General features: G+C 39.5%; 1 long non-coding RNA gene across 2 annotated transcripts; it reads left to right on the plus strand.

Annotated features, from left to right (window-relative positions):
* Positions 1–2,665: 2,665 nt before the first annotated feature.
* Positions 2,666–12,596, plus strand: LOC142408429 (uncharacterized). Of its 2 annotated transcripts, none has more exons than XR_012775286.1 (3): positions 2,666–3,024; positions 9,472–9,886; positions 9,972–12,596. It is a non-coding gene; the product is annotated as an uncharacterized LOC142408429 (long non-coding RNA). The 2 variants fall into 2 exon arrangements; XR_012775285.1 differs by having other exon boundaries at positions 9,472–11,046; positions 11,750–12,595.
* The last annotated feature ends 215 nt before the right edge of the window (positions 12,597–12,811 follow it).

The raw sequence follows: 12,811 nt of genomic DNA on the forward strand, positions 1-12,811 counted from the left end.
CCATCAGTGTGTTATCAACATTATTCTCATACTAAATCCAAAACACAGCACTATATTAGCTGCTAGGAAGAAAATTAACTCTATCCCAGGCGAAACCAGGACAATCTTACAGGTTGGGAACTGCCAATATCTTCTCTAAATGTGATAAACTGGCTAATAATAGAATTCAGTTAAATACAGTTCATTCTTCCTGTGCCTGTCTTTCTTGAAATAGAGCTGGTTGGCTCCCTGTTTCCTGACTGCTGAAGATGGGCTGTTGTTGCTACAAGCCTTGCATTTTTTAAAGTAGGATTACTGCAGTTCTGAAATAAATGTGGTGTAAAACAAAATATATTGCAATCAGGTTTCAGTCTGAAAATCTTCAATACATTAAGCATTTTTCAAAGCAATCCAAGTTTTATGAGGATTTTTTGTTGTCCTTTTTTTGGTCTTTGGCATTACATTAAATGTCTGGGTTCTGGTTCATCTGAAAGAAAGAGATTGTGAACAGTTTCCTTTGAACAGAAGAAATGTCTGTGTACCTTGATCATCCATATATCACTCTTGTGCATCATCCACTGCAACTGAAACTGTACTTCAATTAGCAAACAATCTAATTTGGTTCTGCAAGGAATCTTATAGGATATTAAACACAGTTAAAGAGAGGGAAACAGCTTCTTCAAACTTCTAGTCGGTTTATAAAAACCTGGCAAATCCTTTGAAATGTCAGTAGTCCAGCTTAATGCTGCGTGAACAACCAAGGTTGCATAAGTGATAAAACTCGATGAATATTAATCCAAGTCAAACACTATGCATGGAAGCCTCTTTTTTTCCACCTGAGACTTTTTTCAGTGAAATACATCATTATAATGAAAAATTAATGTTTTTAAAGACGAATCTGAGGGAACAGAGAAGTGAAGATATATATTTATTGCAAACTGGTCTGTTTATAAAGCATGTTGTTAGGGCGGCAGTAGCTTGAGTATACAGCATATTCAGACACCATCAATCAGCTAATTAATTATTAGGCACATTTCACCTTACCTTTACCTTTCAGATTTCTTTTTTTTTTTCTTTTGCTTTCTTTTGGGTCATAAAATTGGCAGAGCATTTTGTTTATTCACATTTTAGCAACAGATTTGGATTTCAGAAGGCAACTTCTCATCTCTATTTTTATCTTTCACAGGGCGTTGGTTCCTTCTGGGGGATGGGATCCAAAGCTTCTTCCAATTGAAATCTTTCCTGGATGGTAGTACTCCTATTCTTCTGTGGTTGATCTTCAGCACCATATGAAAAAAAAATAGTTATTAACCTTGTGGTAATCACTTTTTTTTCCCCCCCAGGCATCTTCCATGTATTACCTTTGGCTGAATTTTAAATTGTGATCACATTTTGGCAAGATAAGATTACTTGATTGCAGTCTATTTAATAAGCTACCGGAGACAATTTTACTCCTTCAACTAATTTAATTATTGGACAAATTATTTAATAGAAGCTATATCTTCTGTTGGTTTACAACAATAATTCTACTATATTGACATTTTCTGATTCTTAAATGCTGTCTTGTTACTCAATGTTCTTTGAAGATAGCGTATTTGTATGGAACATACCATGTAAACCTGTGTGCAGATATAGGTGATTGTTACCTTCAGATCTTTTCAGTCTGAGATTGAGGTTATGACAGAACCATTTCTATGTTCAGGGAACTTTGATCATTCCTTTACCTAGCTCAAAGAGGGGTTTTTTTCCCATGCTTTTATCTGTGCTTGAAAGTTTTGAAGCCCTCGTATTGGTGAAGCATATGATCTTTTCACATTTTGGGGGGGAACTGCTGTGTGTTATACTGCCACTGGAATGGTGTAAGTGATCTTTTGCAAGCAGAAGGTGTGTTTCCATGCTGCGAGGTTTTCTTGCAACAGCTAAATAGGCAGACAGGTCCAAAAACTCAGTCAGCTGCAGAAGGATATTAAGACCTCTTTCAAAAGCTAATATGGGCTGCTATGTCGAGTCTTTACAGTGCTGAAAGCCTATGCAAGGCAGGGGAAGACGATACTTTAGATATAATTACTGATTTTTTTGAAATATGGCCCACGATCTCCCACAACCTTTGGACTTTATGCAGATTTGACAATATTACTTCATTTACCTGAAAATGATGCACTCTTAACTACACCTCTGTTATATTTCCCATTGCACTTGTTGCATCTAAATGAGCTCCTCTTCCCTTTGCCATAATTATAAGCAGATGGAAAGTGCATTTACCTCTGTGGATTTGAAACAATATTGTCTGTCTTGCATAACGCAGGGAAAAAGCTGAAGCAAGAAAGAGAGAGTAGCGCCTGCTGAGTGAAAATGCAAGAAATCAAAACCAACAATTGGGTATCTCTGGCTGATTGACAGGTCCCAGGGAATGACCTATCATCTTGGATTAGATCTGACCTGGAGACAGAGTCAGGATTTGTCCCGAGTTAAAATCCAGAAGAATGTGGTTTCTTTCTTTTTTCCTCCCTCCCTTTTCAAAACTCTTGGCTACGGTCCTTTCCACTGGGAAGGAGTGTATGCTGCTTTGACTGAAGAGATTCAGGGACCTGGATGATCATCTCAGTAACTGAGGGCCCAGTTACTCTGATTTCCAAGGCTGCCTCTATTGCTAACCTTACTGATTACATCACACTTACTTGCTGACTTACTGTTGTGTCATAACTGCCTCACCCAGAGGAATGAGCAGCAGGCTGTTGGGAGGCAGACTGGAAAATATGAGGAAAAAATTGGGGAAAAAGAGGAAATGAGTAAAAGATGATTCAAGGAATAAGGAGAAAACCCAAAGCAGAAGCAAAAGCTGCAAGTAAAAGCCAGAAATATTTAACTGAGAGATGGAACATCAATTGAACGGGACTGTGGTTAGATAGACTGTTAGGTGGCTGTATGGTCTGTGCCTGTTTTAAACATACCATTTATCAATGAGAGAGCCGTAGCCAGTGAGAGGCTTGGAGAAAGGAGAAAACATGGCTGGGGAACTTCAGGTTGCCTTGAGACACTTTACCAGTGAGTAAGAACTCTTAGTTTTCTATCTTGTTTCAACAAGCTACAGCACTTCAGATGTGATTTGGATGAGTGCACAGCATGACTAAGTTATATCAGGGCATGGGAGTGAAAATTATACCTCCTTGTGTGAGAAAGGAGGTATAATTTGATTGTTGAAGGGAAATTTCTCAAAGCTAAATTGCGGGAGGTAGTAGCTTTAAAATCTGCTAGAACTGTTTGGAGAAGCCAGTGGTATATTTTAGTAGTCTAAAGTAGCTGTACAAGAGATGTTTTATTGCTTCTTTGGAGACATTTCCTTTGCACTCTACATTTCTATTTCACACTCTTTGCTAGACAGGACTTGAAAAGAATTGTGAGTACTTCTTGGCAGTAGAGCTGCTCTTTGAGGGGAAAAAAAAAAAGCTTATGAGGTTAAAGCTCGAACTTGGGAAAAAAATGGTTTTTAGAAGAGGTGTTCCTGATTCTGATCTGACTTGCACAACAGATATATGGCAAATTTATTTACATGTCAGTTCAAGACCTTTAAACCAGAAGTAGTTTCTTCCATAATGCAGAAAGCTAAATAGTTTTGTTCCCAGAAAGGAGGCAGAATGGTGGAAGAAACGGGATTGCTCTTGGGAGGCTTGTTACCTAGAATAACACTATGATGGGTGGTAGGAAGAAGTAATGACAGAAAGAGTAATAGGACAGCTTAGAGATTTAAAACAGAACTTTTTTTTTTAAGTAAAGAAAGGACAGAAGGCCATTTAGTGTTTTAAAAAGATCTGTAATTTCCTCAATGTCTAAGTCAAATATATCTCATTTTGCTGGATTTTCAGCTGACCAAATAAAGCACTGGCATTTAAAACAAGCAGAAAGTTATCAAATGTTTTCATAATCAATATTAAGGAAAAATCTGAGTTTGCTGGATGTGGCTGATATCTTGTTATTCTTCTACACCCGTTAGCCCTAATGTGCTTCACAGAGCACTGAATTAACACACTCACTAAAAAATGGTGCCGTTTTAGCCTCCATGTTTTATTTTTTCAGTCTGTCTTTATTCTCTATGAGCTGAGGTGCTCTCAGCACAGCTGGTCATACTCTTAAAATGCCATCTTTCTTGACCTCTCGAACCTCTCATGATTGCTCGCCTGCCTCCCTAAGATCTGTCTCTCAAAGAGCTGCCAAAAGAGATTCTTATTCATCCCTTGATTGGTTCTTCCCTCTCTGTTACAGGAAACAAAGCTGATTCCCTTGTCTATCATCTTTTTCTGTCCTTGCACTGGTGCTGCCTTAAATTCAGATATAAGTCTTTTGGGTCAGAGTCCATCTTTTCACCTGCTCTTGGCCAGGGCCTCACTGACTGGGAGGCTGGTCTTACCTTCACTAGGTTTCCTAGGCACTTTGGTAATGCAATGAATTAACAACAATCATAAGGTCTTTTCCAGTCCACAGGGAAGGGAAATGAATACAAATGAGTAAATATCAGCTGAAAGTAAGACAACCCTTCCTAGTAACACAGAAGTGACAAAAAATGTATTGACTGTGTAATTATGAGTAGAACTAGGTGAAAATACTGCCTTCAGAATATATTGTAGAATATAACTCTTTATTGACTTCATCTTTATATATGCCTCAGAAGGCTCTAACTGCTTGCTACTCAACTAAAATTTTATCATAAAGATGATGTGATTTATAGAAATCCTTCCAAAAATCCTGTTACTTTTTAGTTGAAATACTTTCAGCTCTACCGAAAAGTAGAATACAGATATATCCCTAAGTTTTTCCAAAGCTGTACCTTCCCCTCTTTTTTGTTTTTAATTTTTTCTTCTTTCCCTCCCCCAAGACTTACACAAGGCTGTATCTGAGGAGTTATGTTTACAGGGTGAGGCATTCTGCTTTGCAGATTTTGCCCCACAGGACATTTTCTGGATCAATGACTTGCTCAAGAGAGTTTGTGTGCATATTTACCTGTCTGCTGCAGCAACCCAGATGCTGAACATACTCTACAAATGAAAGAACTGCAAGCCTCAAGTACAAATGAAGGTTCACTGTAGTTGGAGCACCCTGATGCGGGAAAGAGGTTACCAAATCAGTCACGCAACTGAATGTGACACCTTTTCTCTAACAAAATATCATTGTGGAATTAGACTGCTGAATCCTTGACTGACAGAAAAAAGTATGAGCCAAGACGATTAATTAAGTGGTCGATACCAAACTCATTCCAAATGTTTGCAATAAGCAATATGACTGGGTGTGTACAGGCAACATTGCATTTAAACCCCAGATACTTATCAATACTGGTAGAAAGCACTCCAAGAAATTGGATGTTGTTTGCAGTGGATCATTTCAGCAGTGATTCATCAAATGCTATCACATATATCTGACAGAACTCAAAACTGGCAAATGTTCTAATGGAACATAATAACAACGATGAGTCGTACATTTGTAGCAATTACTAAAAAGAATTCCAGGATTGACAAATTGGAGTGGCAATGTTGGCAGACTTAAAATGAAGCATTTGTACAGTATATACAGTACTTGGAGATGTGGAATAGATTCCAATATGAAATGCAGAGAGGTTTCTTAACATCTTTCTGAAGCTTCATGCCAAGATGGTGCCTGATTTTTATCCTGTCACTCATGAAACCCTTTGCATCTGTTGTTTGAACGTGTGAACAGTGACCCGGTTCAAGCTGCTGCTAAAACTTGAGCATTAATTAATAGGGGGGAAGCTGGCTGATGGATAATTAAGAGCAGAGTAGGAAATTCTGGACAATGTATTTGCAAAACTGTACTTGGAAGAAAGATGTAGAGCGGTTTAAGAAAAATAAAGCCATTTTGAAATGAGATATTTAGGGAGAAGTAGTTGCAGAGAGTATCACACATTTCAATCAGCACAGAAGGCTCCAGCCTTTCACCTTCCTGGCAAACTTCACTGTAATCGTCCCAGCTGCTGGCCTGGCCTTGTACTTGACTCAGAGTTGCATCTCCTTTCTCAAGAGCACACAACCAAAAAGCAAGTTTTAAAGGGCTCTAGCTTATCAGTGCTACTTATAGTTGCAGTTCTACGACAGGTGTAACCGCTAATCTCTCTCTTCACGTGGACACTCTTATTGTGGAATTAACGGGGGGTTCCCTTACGCCAGTATGCCTGGACTCCTCAGCTGAATATTATGCCTATACCGCAGAGAAGTCCCCTTTCAACGCAAAGAATCACTTGAGGCAGTCCTGCACCATTTCTATGTGGACCTTTTAAGGCTGGTTCATGCACAATTTTTGAAGCAACTAACACTCTGCAGTCTTTCTGTTCTAACTGTGGTGGCCACACATTTGTCTGGAACTTGTCTGAAATCTGTTTGTCCAATACATTTATGATTTATTTTTCTGTGATGTCTTCTAAGAAGACACATTATGTTGTGCTAATCCATTGTCCTTTGCCATCCTGTGCCTATTAAAAATTCTTCTTTGAAATTGTTATCTATTTTTTACCTTCTCTTTTCTTATTTCTCTATGGCTGAACACAATAGGGCAGTAATCCAGATCAGAGCTTTCCACAAAATAAACGGTCTCCTATGTAGCTCTGCAGAAACCATTTTGTAATTTTGTATGTCCCTGGAGGTTCTTTTTATCTGCTGTTTACTTCACTTTAAAATACAGTTTCACCAATAGGATTATCTGATTTTTTTTTAACAGCTGAAGGTGATCAAATTAAGGGGAAAAACTGTAGCTATACACACACACAAATTAGTTTACACTCATCCAGGTTTTGACTGACACGTAAAATCATGTTGAGTAAAGATTTTATTCAAAGGTACTCACCACAGCTAAACTACCAGCCACAAATCTCTAGGAAATAATCCCAAGCATTTTTGAGCAATAACTGCTAGTTGACACTGCTACACAGTTGCTGAAACACATGGAGGCACAATTATCAGAAGGCACGAGAAAGGCTCTGGGATTATGAGCAAATCAGCCATATTTATTGGCCATGTGGTACTAGGACAGGCACAGTGCTGGAAACCCTGCAGGAAAGCAGGATTTTCTGAGAAACAGCCCTGTGTCCTGCAACAACTGCTTCTTAAACCATTGCTGCTGCTTCTTTCATAGATCTCGGGTCTTAAAGAAGAAGGAAAACAAGATCTGAACACAGTCATCATAAATCCTCAGATTAAACTCAGCAAGTCCATTTATGGCATATGCCTTGATCAGTGTCACACACAAACATACACACACACGGTTATACACACATGATAAAAGTGCATTTCAGGAGTGAAAGAAATAAAGATGTTGTCAGAAATAAAGATGTTACATACCTGAACAGAATGACTGGCTATGTACTTTCATTTGCTTATTTTCTTCTAAGTCCTAGCACTCCATTTTTAAACTTCACTTTCAACAAAGATGCCGTGATGGTCATTAAATATTAAATCCATTCTGCAAGGAGGATGGCTTCTCCTTCTGCAGAGGATGAGATCTGGCAGAGCTAATTCTGCCAGTCACGTCAATGTGATCTTCCTCAGAGATTCCTGCAATTTTCCATCATGGAAACACATAATTTTTCATTTGAGTGCCTCATTCCCAAAAAGTGAGTGAAAAATGATTTCTTATTCTGTTTATCTGAGGAAAATATAATTGTTATTTCACCTCAACTTTTTCCAGGTAAGTACTATGTCTTTCTGTTGTGCAGCCTAGTGCTTGCCGTTGGGTTGAGGCAGCTGGGCAATATTTTGACGGGGTGCAGGGTTCCTGCTGAATTCAACAGGAGCAAGGAGCCAGGAGCAGCTGCCTTCTCAGAGAGAGAAAAAGTCCCACCTATCTGAGAGGCAGAGACTCTGGTTTGCAGAAGGGGCTGGTTCTTCTCCCTGGTGACAGGCGGAGGCTCCTGGGTCACGGCTCCCTCCCTAACCCTGCCACGGCCGAGCGGCAGAGGCTTGGCCCGCAGCAGCACGCCACCGAGCTCAGCAAGGTGCAATGGGCCCTACAGTGCGGCTGGGAGAGGAGCAGACCTGGAGCCTGCTGCTTCACACAGCCTGCAGAAACACAGCAGGAGAAGGGGTTCCTGCTGAGCTCCTCCAGGTACCCTGCGTGAAGCCCCACTGCAAGGAGAGGCGGAATCATCGCAGCGTGGTGGTTCAGCATCCTGCCTCATCGCTAGCAGCTCGCGCCAACGGTGCCTTGCACGTATCAAAACAAATCACTCTTTCCAAGGTTTGAGTAGACATGCAGCACATAAACATCACCTTTCCAGAGCTGGGAGGGTTTCCGTTTTCTTCTTCTTTCCTTGAGCAACAAGGTTAGAGCCCAAAGAACATCATCCATTTTATTTATGCTTCTGTAACTCAGGAGTAGCTCCTTCACAGTCGGTAGAGGATGAAAACCGTGAGCACCAATTCCTGCACTTAAAAGGCTGGGCAAAAGAAAAAGAATCTGCAAATAGTACTGTCTCTGAACAGGATGGTTTTTCCATAACGGACATGAATGGAAAATTTAATTATTTGCACAAATCTTGTAAAAATTCCATTTGAAACAAAGATCACTCAGTATTTATAATATTGACGGATACATGAAATGGCTTATTTTGGTCCAAACTTCAAAATTATATTTTTATTTTGTAATTCAGTTCGGAAACTAAAGCTCTTGTTATGTGTTGTGTGAAAAATGATATCCTTTTTCAAAATCTTTATAACCTAAAAAGAAAGATAATATTGTCTGAGAATTCATTTCATTTTTTTCTAATATTTTGATTTCTAGATTGCCTAAACACTACAGTTGCTAGTCCCAACTTCTGTATGCATTTGACTGAAAGGTGCTGATGATATAAAGCAGCAAACCTTGAAAGGCTAGGAAAAAAAACAACTTTGCAGCAGTTCTGTTCTAGCAGCCTACAACAGGATGGGCTGGAGGGCTAGGGTAAAAACAAAACATATTGAAAAATATACACTTGCATTCATTTCAAATAACCATAATTACCTAAGTTTATAATGACATGTAATCAAAATATGATTTGGGAGAGATGTCTTTGCCACTTTAAAATCCTTTTCTCGCTGAAAAACATAATAATAATAACCACATTTAATGACAATCAAGATGCAGCTGGGTAATGATTTGATGTTCTCTTTCATAACTATTTCAAGGTGTCAGCACATCTGAATACTGTACTTTCCATGGGAAGTTATTCTGCTTTCACATCACTAATGTCAAGGTGAAGGGTTTAACCTATTATGTTGGGTTAAGAACAAAAGGAATATGTTTGTGTCCAGCATCTGCTGGAAATGAAAGGCCTGTGGACTGCTGACAGGCGCTGTTGACAGCATGGTGAGAGCTAAGAGGTTAGAAGGAAGGACTGCTGATGTCTGTCCCCTTAACGTCAGCATAATGAAGAGATGAAGCACTACGTAGCTGGTGCTGTGTTCTGCCCCAATCCTGACTGCTCCTCAGTACAGATTTTGTTTGCTTTTTTCCTAGGATTTGGGGGACTGTGGAACTTTACAGGCTTTGGCGTATCTCTGCAGGTCACTCACTCTTGAACTACTGCCTCCCAGAGAATGTTATTCTGTTTAAAGCTGCTCTGGACATCATTCTTGAGGACCACAAGAAACTCTGAAGACATTCATTAAACCCTCCATCCAGAATATTTCACTGTCACTTGAAATTTTGTGGAAACCAGAGCAGCCCTCCAGCCTGAGATGCTCAATACCAGCCATGAGAACCAGAGAGGACTTGGAAGAAAGAGGCTGTGTGATCACTCAGTTCTCAACACTCCTATTAATATCTGAAATCTACTTGTTTTCTCCCATTAAGCTTTATCATGCTTCTCCCTCCTAGTGTCTGCAGTCTGAAGCATCTCTCTGAGCCTCAGCTCCCCCATGGCAGTTTGGAGGTGGCTTCTCTGTCTGAACCAATTGGGAAATTTCCCTGTTCCCATGCAGAAGAGTTAATAGTCTTGTGTCCTCTTCATTGACTAGGGGATAGAAGCACCCGATTTTCCAGATTTGTCCTGATAGAATGAACAGTTTCTACTTAGGCATTTGTATATCACCAAGAGCTTCGGGTGGGAACCCCTTCATTCATTTGTTTCCATGCATGACTCTTAACAAATCAGATCGCAGCCTGGTATCATATGAACTCAAGCATGGCATTAGCCAGACAAGGCACATAAAGCCGGAGCCACTCTGTGCTTTCCAAAGTCTGAGCATTGAAGATGGATTCTTCTCTGTATGACTGGTGCAACCTGCCACAGAAAAAAACGTAGCTAATATTTGTTGTACAATGAGTAATTCTTTTTTTACTGCCAGAAAAGGATTAGCCGTTATACATAAAGGAAAAGTCTGGAAACATCCTCTAGGCAGCAGCATTCGGAGGCATAAAAAAAGAGAAATGGATCTGTGGGAGTTACGCACGTCTGTTGAAAACTAGCAGGCAATTCCCACCTCGTGCCCTTCTGCGGGGGGCAGAGATGCAGGGAGAGATCCTGCAGATTAGTGTTTAAAAGCGCCTATGCAAATATTAAGCAGCACGTAATCCTCCTACCCAGGCAGTGCCGTTTGCACATGGAAGGGACTGGACCCACAGCTGAGGTCTGCCAGGGTAAAGATGTTGAGGAGGTAATCAGCAAGAGCAACTCTGCCCCGAGCAGACACATGCGGCACTTCTTGTTACAACGCAGCAGAACTGGGCATTTTTCCACTTTCTCTGTTCTGCAGTGGGCCATTCCCTGGAGACTTCAACCTGCCAGAGTACCTGCTGACAGTACCTGGCCTTTCAAGGCTTACATGCCCTCAAAAGTGTGTGTGCATGTTGTTGCTAAACTTTAAGTATAAAGTCTGTATTTTTGTACTGTTGTTTAGCCTTTCATACAGGAATACAGCTCCGTACTATAATTACCAGAGAAAAAATAAAGTACTTACTCAGCAGTATTAAAATATAGTAACTTCTGAATATTTTATGACAACGCTTTAGGTATAAAACTTTACCAGAGGCTGCTACTAAATAATTGTGTTAAGGAAATGAAAAGAACAAGTGGAATATAGCAGGAGAATGGTACGAATTCAATCATCCCTTACCATCCTCTCCTTTTATATTTTCTTTGTACCACAGAACTGTGTTATCATTTAGAGCCGATTAACATCAGTGTCCCATTAAAAGTTAATTTTTATAACCTATAAATATATTTTTTAAAGTAAGCTTTTTCTGTATAGCATACATAAAATAATTTGCCACAGCAGGCTGTCTGAAGCAGAAGAGGTAGAACATGACACAGTATGTGGTTGGGTAGATATATAAAAATGGATTTTCCCTTGAAGCTTAAAAATGAGTCATTTCCCAGGCTTTAGTGGCACGTTCTCCATAGATGGAATGGGATGACACAGCATATTACTATTTATGGCAAATTATTCCATGTTTCTATATGTATTTATCGTGACCTTCTGTGTGTTGATCACTTGGACCGTTGGAAATTTTACAGGATGTTGTTGCTTAACTGAATTTTCCCGCATGTTCTTCAAACTTATTTGGAAAACATGCAGTCAAAATATGTACAATAATTTTAAAGTAAATTAATGCAAAACCAAAACAGAAAAATGTGCAGTGAACTATAAATATGAATAGTTGCATTTTAAAATTGTCCCTCTCTTACCTACTATGAAAATTATTTTTTGTTAAATGTTTCCTTTACCTTCCTGCTCTTCCAAATATTTGGTTGTCTTCCCTTTTTGTGATTCAGCTTTTCTGCTCTGCTGCTCAGAGATCTTTTCAACTGTTGGATCTTCTCTGTTTCTCTGATTTCATGAAGATAAGGAAAAAGAAAGCCCCAAACCTTAATTAGTTTGGCAAGATATTCAGACTGAATGCTCTTTATCAGCATGATTGGATTAATAATAAAGTGCATTAGCAAAGTATTTGCACTACAATTTTTTAAATTATTTTAACTTTTTTTTTACAGAGGGTGTCATCATTAAGATTCAGAGCTAACGGAGGATTCAGAGGGAAGCAACGGGACAGGCAGAGCAGGTCTGTCCGTTGTTGTATGTGCAGAAACAAACTTCATGTTGGTATGATCCTCTGTATACAGGCAGACATTTGATGGTCTGTATTTGAGGTGAAAATTTCAAAGTGTGTGAGAGATCTTAGGGTTATGCCAGAGTCCAGAAGGTGTGAGATGAGCAGCTCCATGGCAGTCCAATAGCTCAGGTGCTCCCCCCTTTCCTTACTCTTTGTTTGTGGAGGTAAAATGTTTGCCTTCCTCAGTCACACTCATTTCTTCAAGTGTAGAAATAGCTTGGTTTAAGCTACCTTATGGAGTTGTACTTTATACAGTACCTCCCAAAATAATTTCAAACCCAAAGAGTTCAGCAACCTTAAGAACTGTTCTTTACTGGTAAGAGTAGCTCATGTAGTGTGTATCAGCCTGGTCCACCATTGTACCATCTTTACAATAATCACGTGTCCTGTTTTATACAAAATAAGATCTGAAACAGCTATTGAGACCTGGCTGAAGTGGTGCAGGGCTTTCACCTTTGTATATCTCCTACAAGTTGCCTGAATTGTGCAAAAGTGACCTCTGAAGACGCTTTCACATGTAAATAAAATATTTATCACAATGTGCTAGTACATGAATAGTAATTAATGTGTGGTAACATACCAACATAGAAAAATGGCTCTGGTTAGAACACACCTTTATTGCCTAAATAATGAAGTTTACCTCAACCTGCTAAAACCTACTGACTACGTCTGCCTGGTCAGCACTGTCACATTACCCGCATTTGCAACTACACCCTTCAAAACCCCACAATTAAATATCTTCTTC

Source organism: Mycteria americana, chromosome 3 (genome assembly GCF_035582795.1).
Source record: "Mycteria americana isolate JAX WOST 10 ecotype Jacksonville Zoo and Gardens chromosome 3, USCA_MyAme_1.0, whole genome shotgun sequence".
Lineage (NCBI taxonomy): Eukaryota > Metazoa > Chordata > Aves > Ciconiiformes > Ciconiidae > Mycteria > Mycteria americana.